Source organism: Spinacia oleracea, chromosome 4 (assembly GCF_020520425.1).
Source record: "Spinacia oleracea cultivar Varoflay chromosome 4, BTI_SOV_V1, whole genome shotgun sequence".
NCBI lineage: Eukaryota > Viridiplantae > Streptophyta > Magnoliopsida > Caryophyllales > Amaranthaceae > Spinacia > Spinacia oleracea.
The window spans coordinates 93,663,176-93,682,909 of NC_079490.1; the positions used below are offsets into that span (position 1 = coordinate 93,663,176).

General features: G+C 39.7%; 1 pseudogene; it reads left to right on the forward strand.

The window, feature by feature from the left end:
• The first annotated feature begins 1,726 nt into the window (after positions 1–1,726).
• LOC130471715 (protein DETOXIFICATION 43-like) lies at positions 1,727–4,318 on the forward strand (annotated as a pseudogene).
• The last annotated feature ends 15,416 nt before the right edge of the window (positions 4,319–19,734 follow it).

The window sequence follows — 19,734 nt, forward strand, 5'->3', positions numbered from 1 at the left end:
TTCTTATTCTGAGCTAGTGATCGATTTTCTGAGGGATTCTCATGGGTAGGCAGGAAGATAAATGAACTTGGCTTCTTTTTTCAGTTTCTTGTTTGAACTGTGACATGTTGTAAATCAGTTGAGAATGAGATTCATATGTCAGAGTAGCAAAATTGAACAAATAAGTCCAGTTCAGGAATCTCTACAAGATACGAGTCTCGCTCAGATTTATATGGTTTAGATAAGTTCTTTAGCTCTTCTACTCTATAATGTAGCATTAGTGTATTTGCGTGTGTTTTAGCACTCTTCTTCTTTACTAGACTCACTCATAATCTCTCTTGCAATTACAGGATTATATCTTAAACTACTTCTGTACATTGAAATCTGTATAAATATATATCTTATTTGCAGCAAAGTTACACGTGGGATAAGAAACACGCATCATCAGTTGAAGTTAATTTTAGGAAGAAAGCTGCAATATCTCTTAAAGGCATGGCCTCTAGGGCCGGCAAGGCAAAAAACAACACAATTATACCTTGGTTGTCTGCAGAAGTTAGGAGTGAGCTTAAAATTCTTCGAGAATCAGACGATTTTAAGAAGAAATCACAACAATCTATTCTAACTAGGTTGGAGGGAGAAAAGAAAGGTATAAAACATAGTCAGGGATCAGTCTCAGCAACTGAGATAGCTAAACGAGAGGTATATAATATATATGTCATTATTGTAAGTTCCCAAATTTTTTTAATTTTATTTTCTAGTGTCTAATTAAATTTTATGCACATGTAAATATAATGTATAGATAAAAAAGAATGGAAAGATCCTTTCTGCTCCTGATCTGTACTTGAAAAATCATACAAAAAAGGACAATACTATGACAAGTGAGGCGGCACAAAATATATGGGTATGTGTTTCTTTCATACTTTTTTAATTCATAGTATTGAAAGTTTGTTGTTTGGTATTGGTTCAAGTATGAAGATCAATGCCTCTTTTGAACACTCTACAAAAATGTATAACCAGCCATTCTCTTGTAGCGTTAATAACCTGGTAAATACATTTACTTAGCACTGTACACCTGGTCGATGTGAAAATAAAATACTCCGTATATATTACTTGTATACAATAAGTTTCTGTACTCTTGTGTGGCTAAATGTTACTAGCAGACTTCTTATAAGAACTTTTCATCTTTAGTTCTAGCGGATTTCTTATTTTGTTTTCGTTGTTTGAATGATATAAATGTATGAATTTACGTATAACTCTTGGGCTTATCTTCTAATAATGTCACTTGTACAACATTCTTGTGGCAGAATAATTTTCAATCCAAGAAAGCTGCAGCACAAGCAAGTGGCTCGACTAAGGGAGATGATGAAATATTTTATGAAGCGGTTGGTGGATATTCAAAGAAAGGAACTTTTTTTGGATTAGGAAATAGTGCTGGAAACTATTTCACAAGGCCAGGAAAATCAATTACCAATGATATATCAACACCTTCATCGAGCATTGTCTCTCAACTCAAAGGTCAACTTGAATCTACAACTAGTGAGCTCACTGAAACAAACCAAAAACTCTCAGATGCTTTAAACAAGATAGAAGTGCTTGAAAAAGATGAGAAGAGGAACAAGGAAATGATCTTGGAGCTTCAAAAGAAATTCTCTGAATTTTCACAATCTCAAGCTTAGATTATTTCATTTCTGAATAGACTATATTTAGCACCTTCATGTGTTAGGAACTATGTTTTGGTTTTCGTCCTATGCGGTATTTATTTATGTTTTGGATATGGTTACTTTTAGTTGTGAACATGTTGAGAAACTTTGAGTTATTGAATTATTAATTGCGTGTTGAAGAAGCAGGCAGCCTTGTTTGTTTTGTTTGAGCTGCTGTCCAGCTATTCTGTTGCATTTTATAGGTTGAAGTTGGTCTGGTGGTAGTGCTCCTGTTTTGCAGTTGTTGTTATGATGTTCTGCAGGTTTCTGTTTTGCAGTTGGTGTTAATATGTTCTGCAGGTTCTGACATTCTGGTATGCTTCTATACAACCTTGGTTGTATCAGTGTGTATCACCATTGGTTGGTTTTGTGTTGACTCATTAGCTTGTTTGATGGTGTTTTACATATATTCTTTTGGGCTTGTAACAGGGGGAAGAAAAAGATGTCAAATTCAATCACGTCATCTGCGATTTACATGGATGATACAGAGGTAAGATATGGAACATATCTTTGATTTAATATCTCAATATTTTCTTTTATTTGTTACAACGGAAGGAGTGTTTTTTCTTGATTAATTATCATCATGTCACAAAGAAACTATGGAAATAGCCAAGGTCCAATTCTTGAGTGATATATATTGATGAGCTTTGTACTTAAAAATTTAGTATCTGATTTTATTTAAATTTACCTATTTTATCAGTTAGTTAGTGAGTTTGTGAGTTAGAAATATAGGATTTTGTTTTGATCTGGATTTTTCAAGTAATAGCCATTGATCTGGAAGCATTGATCTGCATAATCTTCACTCATGTTCTTCAACTGGTTGTTGTCTGATAAAGCGTAGTTTGAATATTTGTTGTGGTATAAGTTGAAATTTTAATGTCCTCTTGTTTAGGCTCTTTGTAGTAGCCTATGTTTAACATTTTAAAATTTTGATATGAATTCATTACCGACACTTGGTAGCAAATATGGTAGTTTCCCCTACTTGAGACTTGAGATATACATGTAATTCATTTGGGGCTGTAAAGCCATATCATGTGGTATAAGTCATTTTATTGCTGTAGAGTCATAAAATATTATATCAGTCATTTTATTGTTGTAAAGCTATATTATACAATCCTTGGCAAACTATCTTGTAAAGCCATTCATTTTGTTACTTTCAACTCCGTGCAGCTTTGGCTTTAGCTGCTGCTCCTGTTGCCTCTCTGATTGACACCGTTTTTATTGGCCACATTGGTATGCCGCACCTTTCTTTTCCTTGTATTCTCTTTCTCTTTAACTATTTACTGCAACATTAATTGCTAATGCATCATACTTTAAACTATACGGAAACCTTTCGATCAATCATACAAATGTTTGGCTCGTTTATTGTGTGTGTAGGCGCGGTGGAACTTGCAGCAGTTGGAGTTTCCATAGCTATATTCAACCAAGCATCAAAAATTACTATATACCCACTTGTTAGCATTACAACTTCTTTTGTTGCCGAGGAGGAGACAGTGAGTAAAATGAACGCAGAAGTCAAAGATGCTGAAAATCAACATCAGCAAGAATCTGCTGAAACTGGTAACTCTAAAGAGATGATGTCTCAAGATGATGTACTTGGGAAACTAGAGGAGGGTTCTATCACAAATATTAAGAAAGATGACTCTCTTCTCAGAGAAGGTCCTTGCTACATCAGATATTTAACATTTTATCTTCTACAAACTTTTTTTAACATAATCTTTCCATGATTCTGACATTTTTCAGATTACATGGAAGTCAACAAAAGACAAATAAAGTCTCAATCAGTAGTCCTGAGAAGGTTAAAGTAGGAGGAGACAAGCGGCATATCCCGTCAGCTTCTACTGCACTTGTTCTTGGATTGTTCCTTGGTGTGTGTCAAACCATATTCCTTTTCTTTGGAGCTAAAATGCCTTTAGGAATCATGGGTATAAAACATGTAATAAGTTTCTTTGAGCATCATCTTGTTCAGTATATGTTTTCTCACCCACGTATAAACAGTTGCTTAATTAACCCTCATTGATCACTATGATTTTCTGCTGAGTTCTTTCTGTGTTTGGTTATTCTGCAGGACTTCCCGATGCTACAACCAGCTCTTAAGTACTTAACACTAAGATCCTTAGGTGCTCCAGCTGTGCTTCTTTCTTTAGCAATGCAAGGTGTTTTTCGAGGTTTTAAAGATACGACAACTCCCCTTTACGCTACAGGTAAAAAGTCTTATAGTTATAAACATCAATTGCTACTCTTGACAGTAGAAATATTATGTAATTAATGAAGTAGATTTGAATAAGTACTCTGGCTCTCTTCTATTTACCATTCCGAGTTTTGTTTTACAGTTGCAGCAGATGGTGCAAATATTGTACTGGATGCAGTTCTTATCTTTGCATGTCATTTGGGTGTGAGTGGTGCAGGCGTGCAGCCATTGCTCATGTGCTCTCAAAGTAAGCGCGCTGCAATTGAAAGCATTGGTTATCATACTTAGTCTTGTAACTTTTTTTTGTTAGTCTCAGACATTGTTTCGGTGTTATAGGTACTTAATGTCATTTATACTCTTATGGAGGTTGACGAGGGAAGTTTATTTGTTGCCCCCTGGTCTAAAAGCTCTGGAGTTAGGTCGATTTCTCAAAAATGGTGAGGAATAACTGAATTCAATAATCCGTATTCTTTCTCAAAAATGGTGTGAAGCTCTATGCTAACAGCTTTTAATTTACTCGGTTAGCCAGGAGCCGGGATGCAACTCCATAGACGTCGTAAGCCAAATTAAAGCTGCAGAGAAGTAGGGAATTCATAGTAGCTGTTGAAGACCTTAGTTGAAGACCTTATCTGTTCTGTTTGAGCTCAGGCATTTTTTTTTACCATAGTTGACTATGGTTAACTTTGCTAAGAGTTGTATCACCTTTATGGCTTTCAAAGTGTTGTTCGCTAGGTGTTTGTTTGTTTTCACTTGTACAAACGCCATTTTCTTTGAGTTTAATACAATGATTTTTTTACAACAAAAAATAGAACTCATTGGGTTATATAGAGTAATATATATTGCAAATATTATTATCTTAAAAATTCTTCGTCACCAATAAATTAAGAAGGTGGCTAATTTGCAACCGACTTTTTTAGTTGCCACATAGAAACTAATACATTTAGTACCAATTTAGCGACTAAAATCACTTAGTCACTAAACTACGACGGAATTAGCCAGTACCAATTAGTACCAATTTAGCGACTGCTTAAACGTTTGTTGTTAATTTGTCACTATATGATACAGTTACTAAATTGTCACGAGATCGTTGGTTGTTAATTTGTGACCACGTGATACGGTCACTAAATTGCCGCGAAATTGGTGGTCGTTAATTTGTGACTGCGTAATACGGTCACTATATTGTCACGAAATAACCATCACCAATTAGGTACTAATAAAATGTCAGTTGCTACATAGTAACTAGAAAATCCGGTAACAAAATAGCGATGATTACTAATCAGTCATCAAAAAAGCACAGATTTAGTGGTTACCATTTGGTGACTGATAATATTGTCGGTTGCAAAACTGAGACAGTTAAAATTTTGCGACCAGGTCTTTAGCGACGGATCAAATCAGTCACAAATCCGTCGCTAAAGACGTTTTGCGACTGAATTTTAATGTTTAGCGACTGATTTTTCCGTCACTAAATGTCAGTTTTCTTGTAGTGGATAGAAACCTGTCAGAATTAGGTGTTGCACTCCAACATAAATCCTAAAAGAGATAGAATTTGCATTCCTGGAATAATTCGAAAATAAGAGTTACGTATTAATTAAATTCCTAACGAACCTAGAGTTCGTAACGGGCCCAGACGCATTCCGTCATAAGTTAATACGCACTAAAAGACTCGGATAAATCTCAAAAGCTCCGTATTCTAAGAGTCCAAATCTGACAAAGAACTCGGCCCAGATCCCATTTTCAACGCCTGGATCTGGGTGCTGAAATCTTCGGCGCCCAGCCCTAGGCACTGAAAATGCCTGGGGTCGTTTTATCTCCGGATTCTTTTTGGATTCGTATCTTAAAATCTATCTTTCCACACACCCTTTTCCTATAAATACAGCCTAAAATCGACGTGAAAAGGAACACAATTCCAAAACCTGAGTATTGACTCTAGCCTTAAGCCTAAGCCTCACGCTGAGAAATTGATCCAGCGTTCTGTCGCAATCGACCCAAAAGTCGAACAGAGCGCATCCTGCCCCTTGTAGCTTGATGAATTAAGCCTAAATACTGGAACATTGATTAGAAACCCGAGATTCGTTAAATAAAAGGAGAAATAGCAAATCCAAGTGGTTAGTTTTCTGAGAACCACAACGCACCTCTCAAGGGTGCGTTGTAATGTGTCCCTCGTATGATTTAATCGCTTTCATCACCCTTTTATAAAATTGTCAAACTATTAACTTGATTGATCTATCACGCCTAATAAGATAATACCTTGGACAATTGAATTATCATGCTAGGTACCTTAAATCAATCTAAACAAGATAATCATGATCGATTTAGTATTATGTGTTGCATATTGCTAAAATCATTTCAGAATAGTTTAATAGTTTAACGCATGTCCCTTCAATTATTTATGCTGAGCTAGTAAGGATAACCTGCCTCTGGAGTATTATCGATGAGCACTCCTCTCGGTAGCTACAGTCCCCCGAACTCTCAATCTCTTCCCTGCGGGTGTACGTTGAGCGATCCCCACACCAGGGATTACAAGGGAACCTATGGCCGTCGTGGTCGAACATAATTGCACTCCCTTTATGTCACGATAACCGGGTTTTGTCAGTTTTTCTCATTGTCGTTAAAAACTGAATGGCGACTCCTACATTACTAGTCGATTGGGTGTAAACTCACAGGAAATACAATTACACTTGATCTGACGATGTCACGCCCACGAGGGACTAGGTCACGCATTAGCCTCGTGCTTTTTCGACCCCCTCACAGTGGCCTAGATTAATTAGCAATAATAAAGACGTAAAAACGCAAACAAGACTCAACAAAATAGTCATTCAAGATGGACGCCCTCTTCTTTGATGGCGTTACAAAAGACTAAGCGGTTGACGGCCTAAGGAGTGGCCTAGATTAGCGCTCCAAATTAGGCTGATCACCTAAAACACTGGGGTAACCGTCCACAATTGGGCAAGAAAGCATGTTCCTGAAAAGTCACTATGAAACTGAGATGGAATAAAAACATAAGTGTACAGAAGGCACAAAATATTCATACATACGCACAAGGCGCAACAAACCCAAATAAAATAATTCCTAGAGGCATCAATGTTATTACAATCGCCTACGGCGCCACGGAAACCAGCACTAAAATACAGCAGTCTACGGATGAGGGCCGTCGAGCTTCCGTTCTGGACGTCTTGATCTGCAGGAGAGTTTAACCCCTCTTCCTCCGCGTCCTCATCCTCCCCCTCACTAAAAACCTCGGGGGTATCAAGACCAAGGCGTCGAGCGGCCGAGACGGCCATCTGGTACGAAATCCGGCGTCTAAACCAGGAAAAGTCTTTCCCATCCATCGACTGATCCCAAGCCCGCCGAGCATTCTCCAGAATGGCCTCCTCCCCAAGCTTGAAGGAACTAGCGGCTTCCCCACGAATAGTTTCAATCTCATCTTGGGTGGCCTTGAGCTTCTTCTCCAGGGCGTCCACCTTGGTAGAGAAGTTGGTGACTCGGTCCGAGACGGCAGCATACCCAGTCCTAAGAGCAGTCAACCTCTCCTCATGCTCCATCAGCTTCTTCTCATAGTTCTGGGCATCCTCCTCAATCTTTCCCAGGGCAGCCGTCTCTGACCTGATCTAGACATCCGCGTCCTCATTGATCATTCTAGCATTTTTCTCAGCGTACTGCTCATGATTCTCAATCTGGTCCTTGTGGTTCAACATCTCTTGGTGCATGTCAAAGCGGTACTGTCTAACCTCGGCACAACGGATGAAGAGCTGCCATGAACCAAAACAGGTTTAATTCACTGCAAAACATTAGGAGAAGAATTAAAGAGAGTGTAAAACCAAACTTAATAAAATACTCACGTCAAGTACGAGAGACTGCATGGCTTCAAAGTACCCCTGGTCAATTCCAGGCAGAGAGTTCACATACTCCTTGGGAATAGCATCATAGACGGTAGAAAGGATCATGTCCTTTTCCTCGGAGCTGAACCCGCCAGATGGGGGAATATGCGCCACCTTGGCACGCCTCATCCGCTCAAACATATCACCTGAGCCAACATCCATACATCAATCAAACTACTAAACCACTGAACTGTCAAGACGTCCTATGTATTAATAAACTTACCAGTTGACGAAGCAGGCGGAGGCATCGACGCATCCCCAGCAGGAGAAGGGTCTCTGAACTCCCTGCTCTTCCTCTCTCTAGACGAGGAAGCAGCAGCACGGCCAACATCTGCAGCAGCACCAGATGCATCAGCCTCACCAGTAGCTGTCCTAGTAGCGGCCGCCTTGGCCGCTGAACCACCCTCGCCTCCTGTATGGGGAGACGCCTCCTTTGGTTCAGGAGGAAGGTCTGCCGTTTGTGGAACAAAATTCCCTCTCCCCCAGCCAGAACGACTGGCGGTTTCATGGATGACAGCTTCACCGCAGCATCAGTACTGCTCAACGTTTTGAATAAGGGTCGCTTGGGTTTAGGGGCCACTGACGAAGGGGCAGAACGCTTCCCCGTAACCGATGAAGTAGGCCCCTGCAAATGAAAAAGGTGAAAAGCCGGAATAGATTTTAAAAACTCAAGAAACGCATCCAACTGATTAAAACGTACCTTGGGAGGGTCACCAGTAGCTGCCTCATCCGACTTCTTCGAAGATTCTTTCTTCTTGGCCTCCACGGCTTTGAAGATGTCGTCTGTGTACACCTGGGACAACCAGGTACGCACGTCCACTAATCCCTTGTCTTCTTGGGACAGACGACTCATAGCATAATCTACACAAGCCAAGGGGATTAGTGAAGAACAAGCAAAACAAGGTTATTAGTGAAAAACAAACGCAATACTACCGCTATGTAAATAAGGGAAGAGACCAACGGCCGCAAGAAAGACCATGTTGGTGAACTGTCCCACGTGGGGAAGCCAATTATTAGGCACCCACGCGTGATTCTTTGCAGACAGCCGATACCTCTCGGCCTGAAATAAAGGATTTATGAGCCTCCATTCCTTTGAAAGAAGGCGAGGATAGGCGTCAGTTTTAGACAAGAAGCAAGGCCGGTAACTCCACCGAGAAAGACGCTCTGAGAGGGGAAGGTCCTCCATTCGGATAATAAACCACTTGGTCCTCCACCATACCCAGCTAGAAGATTTACCCACCACCGCCTTATAACCCCGCCGACTATACAGGGTAAACCACCCCTGGGGAGAACGAGAAGAAGGAGCGATATCTATGTTGCGATTAAACCAAAATTAGAACATACTTATCTGATTCGATGAACTGAACGAAGAACAATTTTTGCGTCGTGGACACCCACTGTCCTAAAAGACGATTCCGCGCTACCTCCCGGTGCAGTAGAACAGAATGCGGTCGCCCTCCAGGATTAGCGCAACCCCGACGTTGTGTGCACTCACAAAGCCGGATGGAGTCAGAATCTATGCCCAAAACCGAAAGCAAGATTTTTGTTAGAGAAAGAATGTGTTTTCGGCTTTTTGGGAGTAGTGTTTGAATGATATTTTTTGTGTGTTTTGGAATCCGAAATTCTGATTTAAGTAATCAGAATCAAAGCAAGGCAATAGACAGAAACAGCTGAAATCAATGAGGATTGCAACAGCCAAAAACGGTCAGAAATAATCAATGTTGTAACTAACACAATTAATGATATTTAATCCAACGGTTACGTAATCAATACAGATTCCCGTAACAATGACTTAACCAAAACGGTCCAGTTACCAAAAAGAATAGGGTTGACCCACAAAACCCACCCCACGCCCGCGAACCGCATTTCCAAGTCCCAAGTCCCAAGTCCCAAGTCCCAAGTCCCAAGTCCCAAGTACCAAGGCCCAAGGCCCAAGGCCCAAGGACCATGGCCCACGGCCCACGCCCGGCGCGCGCGCGCGTGTGTGTGATGTGTCCACCCATACCACTCTCACACTTTCTTAAACAAGGGTTACACCCATTCCCCAATTAATAAACAAGGAGAATCTGAAGAGTTTTTTCCATGTGGGACTCTTTTATTTTCACTCTCTTTTACCTTTGAGTTTCTTAATGAGAATTTCCAACAATCCCCCACAGGTTCGAATATGCGGAAAAGAAAGGAAAAAGAGAAGGATATTGGTTTTGGGCAAAACAAAACAATTGAATAGGTGCCAATGTCTTTCGACTTGAATTAACACTTAGTGACATTTAGGCTATGATCTCTTTCCTACCAAGTGACTTTCGTATTGAACTTGATAGGGAGTTATAAACTCGTCACTTAAAGCACGCAACTGAATATGTATGACATTCTGACTCCGCGAATAAAGTGACGCCTTATACTGGCCATACGTCCGACCTGGATATGCTCATAGGTGCTCTAGAGAATAGCCCACATCGCAATTCTCATAGGAAGCGGCCACACTTCCACACCTACGTAGGTGAATCCCATCAAGTGTGCTAAATTCACACTACCAAACATATGGTATGGGTTCATTAAGAGCCGTATGCTCAACCTCTTTCCGATTGTAGCAAGCACATTATAACATCTAAGGGATGGACAAAGAATAAAATTTTGTGCTTCCGAATTATAACATAATGTCGTCCTTTGAACTCTGTGAGTAGGAGTTCATTATTTTACAATTCATTCAAATGGGCTTCAGGCCCTTCCCTTCCGATGTTTCCAAAACTAGTTTTCTACACATGCCTTTAGTTAACGGATCCGCAATGTTCATTTCAGACTTTACATAGTCTAGTGATATCACCCCACTTGACAGCAATTCTTTGGCGGCCTTATGCCTCAAACGAATGTGCCTTTTCTTCCCATTGTATGCATGGTTGTTTGCCACAGCAATAGCCGCTTGCGAATCACAATGAAGTGCAACTGAAGGAGTTGGCTTCCCCCACAACGGAATATCTGCAAGCACATTTCTCAACCATTCTGCCTCATCAACCTGCCAATTCAAGAGCAATAAACTCAGATTCCATATTAGACATAGCAGTACAAGATTGTTTACAAGATTTCCAAGACACAGCTCCACCCCCTAGGGTGAAAACATAACCACTGGTAGAGTTAATTTCATCATTGCCAGAAACCCAGTTGGCATCACAATAGCCTTCCAAAACTCCTGGAAACTTGGAGTAGTGCAAACTCCAATCCATGGTACCCTTAAGGTACCTAAGCAATCTCTTCAAAGCATCCCAATGTTCATGACTTGGGTTATGAGTGTACCTGCTCAATCTACTCACAGAATAAGCGATGTCAGGTCTAGTGTAGTTCATTAGAAACATGACACTGCCAATAATCTTAGCATATTCAGATTGACTAACAGGATCACCATTATTTTTCTTTAAGTGGATGCTTGGATCATAGGGAGTCCTAACTGGATCGACGTCAAAAGAGTTAAACCTTTTAAGTAATTTTTCAACATAGTGAGCTTGGCTAAGACAAATTCTATTTGGAGTTCTCTTGATTTTCACTCCTAAAATCACATCTGCCTCACCCATATCTTTCATTTCAAATTTAGAACTTAGAAAACTTTTTGTCTCATTTACTCGATCCAAGTTAGTCCCAAAAATTAACATATCATCCACATAAAGACAAATAATCACACAACCATCAGAATCATGCTTAGAGTAAACACAAGAATCACCTTCATTTACATAGAACCCATTACCTGTCATAGTCTTGTCAAATTTGTCATGCCACTGCTTTGGAGCTTGCTTAAGCCCATACAACGACTTGACTAATTTACAAACCTTATTCTCTTGACCAGGAACAACAAACCCTTCTGGTTGAACCATGTAAATTTCCTCATCCAAATCACCATTTAAGAATGCAGTTTTAACATCCATTTGATGCACAACAAGATCATGAATGCAAGCAAGAGCAATCAAAGTTCTAATAGTATCAATATTAGTGACAGGAGAGTAGGTACCAAAATAATCAACACCATGCCTTTGGGTGAACCCCCTTACCACAATTCTAGCCTTATACTTGTCAATGGATCCAGTGGATTTCAATTTTTCCCTAAAGATCCATTTACAAGTAATGGGCTTGCAACCCCTAGGCAAATCAACCAACTCCCAAGTATTGTTACTTAGGATTGACTGAAGTTCACTATCTATTGCCTCTTTCCAAAACACTGCATCAACAGATTTCATAGCCTCTTCATAGGTCCTAGGATCATCTTCCAAAATAAAGACATAAACAAAGTCATCATCAATCAAGTAAGGTTCAGTTAAGAAAGCAGTAATGAAATCATCACCATAACTGGTTTCCTTTCTTGCCCTCTTGCTCCTCCTTGGCTCCAATTCAGAATTCACATTAGAGGTGGGAGGAGCAGCAACAGGCATACTAGAAGAAGTGCTAGAAGAAGGCACATCATTGATACAAGATATTTTCAAAGGAAATACAATTTCAAAAAACTCGGCATCTCTTGCCTCATTAATGTTACCACCTGCATAAGAATTGTTAGCACCCTTAACAAGAAAACGATATGCAGCACTTTGGTAAGCATAACCAATAAAAATACAATCAACAGTTTTAGGACCAATCTTGTCCCTTTTGAAGCTGGGTATAGCCACCTTTGCTAGACACCCCCACATTTTCAAGTAACTTAGGTTAGGTGCACGACCCTTCCATATTTCATATGGAGTCTTGTCTAGCTTCTTGCGAGGTACCCTGTACAAAATATGACAAGCAGATAATATAGCTTCCCCCCACATGTTATCAGAAAACCCAGAACTAATAAGCATAGAATTCATCATGTTCTTCAATGTTCTGTTCTTCCTTTCAGCAATCCCGTTCTGCTCGGGTGTGTAGGGAGCCGTTGTCTCATGAATAATCCCATTCTGCTCACAAAATGCCTTAAGAGTGTTAGGGTCATACTCACCACCCCTATCACTCCTAAGTCTCTTGATCTTCCTATCAAGTTGGTTCTCCACTTCGGCCTTGTATTTGAGGAACATTTCCTCAGCCTCATCTTTTGACCTGAGAAGATAAACATGGTAAATCTTGAGCAGTCATCAACAAAAGTAATATAATACCTTTTACCACCCCTGCTCTCATAATTTTTAAAATCCCCCAAGTCACTATGAACAAGCTCTAGTACTTCAGTTTGTCTATCTATTGATTTAAATGGCTTCTTTGCAAACTTGGCCTCAACACATACTTCACATTTTGCAAAATCAGTTTTAGAAAAACTGGGAATCAAGTTAAGTTGTTTAAGCTTTTTAATTGAACCAATGTTGAGATGACCCAACCTTGCATGCCATAAATCAATAGACTCATCAATATGAACAGAAGAAGTACTAGCATTCTTATTCATAATTTCAAGTTTGACATCAAGAGTAAATAAACCCCCATTACAGAAACCCTTTCCCACAAATTCCCCATTGTGAGTAATAAAAAGCCCATCAGAATCAAATGAAAGCTTCAATCCATCCTTCATTAGCAAGCTACCAGAAATCAAGTTCCTGCGCATTTCTGGAACATGCAACACATTGGTAAGAGTAATAAGTTTTCCAGAGGTAAGAATGAGAACTATCTTCCCTTTGCCTTGAACAGTTGCAGAAGCTGAATTACCCATGAAGACATTTTCACCATCAATTTTTTCGTAGGTAGTGAACATGTCTTTGTTGGTGCAGATGTGTCTCGTTGCTCCAGTATCAACGATCCATTCAGCAACATTACCTGTCAAGTTAGCTTCTGAAACAACAGCAATAAAATGGTTAGGATCAAAAACTTCATTAGCTTCAGCAAGGTTGGCTTGGTTCTGATCCGGCTTCTTCTTGGATCTGCAATCCACAGACTTGTGACCAGTTTTCCCACATTCAAAACATTTCCCCTTGAACTTATACTTCAATGGTTTCCCTTGAGGCTTTAAAGGATTTCCCTTTCCCTTAAACTTTTCAAAATATGCATTAGGCTTAGGTTCTACAAGGTTAGCCTTAGAGGAACCGGAAAACACAGATTGACCCTTATCCTTAATACGATTTTCCTCCTCAATTTTCAGGTGACCTACAAGCTCCTCTAAGGTAAGGTCCTTTTTCTTATGCATTAACTGATTACGAAAATCTTTCCAAGAGGGTGGGAGTTTCTCAATTAAAACTATAGCAAGAGTAATATCACAAATACCTAAACCCTCGGCAGCCATAGCAATGCAAATATTCTCACAAGCATGAATCTGATCAATAATTGGTTTATCATCTTGAACTTGAAAACCTAACCACTTACTGACACAATAACGCTTAGTACCAGCATCATCAGTTCCATAATTCTTTTCTAATGCATCCCAAACATCCCTAGCATGACCAAACCCCATATAGATATCAAGCAATGCATCCGACATATGATGCAGCAACATGCCCTTACATGTCCTAGCATCTTTAGCAAATTTCAACTCAAAGGCATGCAATTCAGTTTCATCATCAGGTTTGACAACATCATCAAGCACATAAGAAATCTCAATTTGTTCTAAATAGAATCGCATCCTAACAGCCCAACGTTTATAATTCTTGCCATCAAGAGGTTCTAACTTAGACATATCAGGAATCATGAATTTTGAAGTCAAAGCCATAAATCGTCTTTTAGATTGTTGCGATTAAACCAAAATTAGAACATACTTATCTTATTCGATGAACTGAACGAAGAACAATTGTTGCGTCGTGGACACCCACTGTCCTAAAAGACGATTCCGCGCTACCTCCTGGTGCAGTAGAACAGATTGCGGTCGCCCTCCAGGATTAGCGCAACTCTGACGTTGTGTGCACTCACAAAGCCGGATGGAGTCAGAATGTATGCCCAAAATCGAAAGCAAGATTTTTGTTAGGGAAAGAATGTGTTTTCGGCTTTTTGGGAATAGTGTTTGAATGATATTTTTTTGTGTGTTTTGGAATCCGAAATTCTGATTTAAGTAATCAGAATCAAAGCAAGGCAACAGACAGAAACGGCTGAAATCAATGAGGATTGCAACAGCCAAAAATGGTCAGAAATAATCAATGTTGTAACTGACGCAATTAATGGTAATTAATCCGATGGTTACGTAATCAATACAGATTCCCGTAATAATGACTTAACCAAAATGGTCCAGTTACCAAAAAGAATAGGGTTGACCCACAAAACCCACCCCGCGCCCGCGAACCGCATTCCCAAGAGCCCAAGTACCAAGGCCCATGGCCCACGCCCGGCCCTGTGCGCGCGCGTGTGTGTGATGTGTCCACCCATACCACTCTCACACTTTCTTAAACAAGAGTTACACCCATTCCCCAATTAATAAACAAGGAGAATATGAAGAGTTTTTTCCATGTGGGACTCTTTTATTTTCACTCTCTTTTACCTTTGAGTTTCCCAATGAGAATTTCCAACAATCTACAAGTCTAACAAAAGAAGAAAAAGAAGGGGTGACGTCACTCAACGGCCAAAAACATTCGCCCAAGAATTAGGGGTCGGCTGGGCCAGGCTAATGTCAAAACCCTCCAAAACGTCCATTACAAAAGGATGCAAGGGAAACCTAAGGCCCAACCGGAAGGCGGCCGTATAGACAGCAACTTCTCCCAAAGAAAGACGGTCTACAGTACTATGAGGACGAGGACACCTAAAACTAAAACCACGAGGCAAGAGCAAGAAACGCTCAAAGTCACGTCCTTGCTCCTTTAGGTACCCCATCCATTTCCTGCTTGGGAGGATGTTAGAAGGAAACAAGTCCACGTCCTCTTTCCCGCGAACCATGGGAGGAAGATTTTTAGCGAATTCCTCGTCCGAAGAACTGAAAGAGTCATCTTTGAAATCCTCACGTGGGATACGAGGACGGCAAGCCACACTCTTTCTCCTCCTTGAGGAACGGGCCGCCTTGGAGCCCCTGTCTCCTGAATGATGTGAGGAACTGACTCCTCCCCTATTTCCATGGGACGGGTTCGAAAAAGGAACCCTGTTGTCCCTCTCTTGTGGTGCTGCCCATGCACCCACATTGGTCGTTTGTTTAATACGTGCCATGCCGCCCTACATAAGGAACAGGACGTCCGACTTAAGAAAAGAGGAAACAGCAAAGAGCGGGTACGCCATCCAGATACAAGAGAAGCGGCGACTGACAGGACGTCTCCCCAAGAAATAGGAGCATCAAAAGAAAAACTTCAAATACATGCAAAACTGAAGAAATAGAAAACTAACAAGAAAGCTTACCAATAAGTGATCAAACTGCTGAAACTATCAGGCAAAATCGTCCAAGCTCCAAGAACAACGAACTAGGATCCAAGAACACCCAATGCAAGCGCAAGAAGATCTTCGAAGTGAAATTGCTTTCTCTCTCTAAAAATCTCTCTGAAATAACAAAAGGAAAATAAATGATTTTTGGAGGTTTTCAAAGAAGAAACCAGGCTCTAAAAAGCAACCACACGTGGCACTCCACCAGGTCAAGAAGACTACCCCACCTGGGCGAGGGGCACCCTCCTTGAGGGGCAAATGATGTGGCCTAAATTGAAGAGTGCCACATGGATTCACTATGATAGCCCAAAGAGGAGGCCTAGAGGCCCTCCAACACACATACCTCAAATCCGTACAGAGCCTATGCTCGCACCCAGATCCAAGGCCCATCACTTAAGCCCATGAGGCCTCTTTGCTTGGTAAGATCCCTAATCAATCATGTCTAAAATCCCAAAATGCAAAAGGGCCAATAGGTTTAATCCGACCTCCTACTAATTGGACACATGTCCCAATCTCAGAAAGCATCTAATCATGCAGCCAGGGTTTAGGGATCAAATCCAAGAAACCCTAGCACTATAAATAGTGCAAATCCCTAGGTAAAAGGGGACATTCAATACATTCCCACCTACCTAAAACTACCTTTGCTCTGCCTTCTCTCTACAATTTATTTCTCTCTCTAGCCAATACTTACTTAGGCATCGGAGAAAATATTCCTACGGGAATATTCTTGTTTTGCAGGTTACAGGAAGATCGTGCCAGCGCATACTTGATACCTCCGAGGAACGCGTGACACGTCATCACCACAAAAGATCCCACCACAAAAACCACCTAAAATTTACAAGAACTTTTTTTTCTACATATCAAAAAAAAAGAAAAAGAAGCAAAGGTTATAATTCAAGTAAGAACAGCATAATGTACTACTAACAAACTCTTAAGAACAAAGATTAAAAAAACGTAACTAAAGATTTTCACCATAAAAAATTAAACGAAAGATAAATGAATATAAGAAAATAGTGGAAAAAAGTAATCGAAATAACTCATCTAACCTAATTAGACCAAAACGGTATGTTCACTCATCAAAACAAAGTACACAAGTAACTAATGGGTCAGGATTCGAAAACAGGCAAATTGTACAACTTAATCTCGCTTAAATCAATGGAGCAAGAATTTATTTTGAAGTTACTTATAGATTTTTCTATCTAAACCAATATGTAGTATTACGTTGAGGATATGGGGTCCCTTCCCTTACCGGGACGAGGGTGGTAGCCCCTCAAATCACCCCTCAAGGTCATGCCTGATTTGGAACTTGTGTTATAGAAGCCCTTCTATTGGGAAGTAAATCCATCATACTTTTAGGGGATGGTCTCACATTAATGAAGGTCTTTCTTTCCCAATGGCTCTTTCTCGCTCCCCTACCTTTAATCCAGAACAATGGGGCATGTTTGTGCTAAATTTTGTGTCATTGATTGCGAATGTAGTTTCATGTTTGGGGATTAAGTTGTCTTATTGTGGTTCGTCGGAGGCTGATTTTATATATTATTTCTTTCCATGTGTGGAGTATCATCTGTGTTTTGTGTTTTCGTTTCAGAGGTTTGAGTAACCTTGTGGCCCATGATTAGAGATTGAAGGGTTCTACAAAATTTAAGGAATTTTGATTACGTGTAGTGTATGCGGGTACATGGAAACCTCTCTTTGCATTAAGATGTGGCTTTTTTAGATCATGTATAACCACCTTCATTTCATATTTCTCGTTTACTAATGCATTCTATGTTGTATTGTTACATTAATTATTTCCAAGGGATAACTGATCTTAGATTTGATATTTGCAAGTTGATATGTTCCATGTATGGAAAAATATAATAGCATTCACACCGTTGATCATAATAGCTTTTTTCAAGATGTTGTAATAAATAAGATAGAGAATTGGAAAGTTTGAAAGATAAGGCGTGAAAGTAATGCGGACCTTAGCTCGCAGATTATTGGACATATGCTATGCAGCTTATTGATTACCACAAGATGAAATTTCCAAATTCAAGGAGAGATTTGAAAATTGTATATGTATGAATAGGCTGAATCAATTTGCTTCACCTAAGACTACATTGCTGTTATGTACAAGTTCATTTATGCAATGTGCATGCGTCTTGTTTAATATAGAGTAATAAGGTAAAATGCTTGTTGATGTGTTTTGAGTTGCTATGATGTGCAAGCTTCATCTACTCTCTTGTGATAGTCGAGACTTTCTAAAGATACTTGGTGCTTTGCTTTGTACTTGTTTTGTTTCATGTCTTTCTTCACCTATTTGTTTCTTGTGCTCTCTCTAAACTTATAAATGTAGTATTCACTATATTTACTAAGATTTCAGTTTTTGAATTCAAAGATGATTAGGAGGTTAGAGACACGTGCTTGTGTAAAAATAGAAATACACTTATGGGAATATTGAGCAGAGTTGATGATTAGTGATGGCAGGTCAAAGAACAAATATTGTTCACTTAATTACCTGATGGAAATATTTCTCCCCTTGATATTGGTCTTCTTTATTCTGCATTTAGGTGTAATTCTTCAAGTGTTATTCTAAATTGGCAAATTTGTTAGAAACCACCTTTTATAATAAATCTTTTGCGAGAAACCACCTTTTTAAAAAAATTGCGAGAAGAAACCTGATTTATAAATATTTTTGCGAGAGACCACCTTTAGCCGGATTCCGGTAGTTGACCCATTTTTCCGGCGTTAGACCTGCACGTGACCTGCACGTGACATGTTAAAATAGAAAAATTATATAGTTTTTTTATTATTTCCCCCTCAATTTCACTCGATTCTTTTTCTCTCACCTCTCTAACTCTAACTGCGCCATTCTTTTTCTTCCATTGAAGTTGCTGGGCTTCAATTTAATCAGCAAAGCTCAAAACTATTCTTGCACTAAACTACAATTGAAGGTACGTAAGTCACGTGCATGTCTAACGCCGGAAAAATGGGTCAACTATCGGAATCCGGCTAAAGGTGGTCTCTCGCAAAAATATTTATAAATCGGGTTTCTTCTCGCAATTGTTTTTTAAAAGGTGGTTTCTCGCAAAATCTTTATTATAAAAGGTGGTTTCTAACAAATTTGCCTTCTAAATTTGGTCTTCTTTATTCTGCATTTAAGAAATTTCACCTTGCTTATTGCTACTTTTGTTTATGGGCTACAAAAATAGAACAAAGAAAAAAGAAGTTACTATTGGTCTGATGGGTTTGGCTCCCTTTTTTTGTTCTCAGGAGGAAAATGCTACTAGATAATAGAGCTGGAGAATGAGAATCCTTCAAGCACTAAAGTAGACTGCGAAGAATTGTTCCATGGTAGAAGAACTCGGTCAAACTCCCAGTTTAAAGCATAAATGGTTCGTTATGTCAACACCAGCCATTATGCCATGCCTTTCGTGTTTTGGATTATGGAAATACATACAAAATGGTCCTTTCTTTCTGGTTCAAACAACCCTTTATAAAAGACATGAATTCACTTTTGTCTAATCATCTATTGATTTTTTATTTCGTTTTGGCAGGTTTTAATTCCGAGCGTGCTCATTCTAAGGGGTTAAGTTTGTTCCTTTGACGTAGGTCTCCAATAATCTCTCTTGAGACACATGCATGTAAATGACCATGTTTATTTAGTAGATCTTTATGTGGTGTTTCGTATGTTGTGTTGGACTGTATCACCATATGATTGGCAATGCTTGTGCTGGTTTAGTGGTGG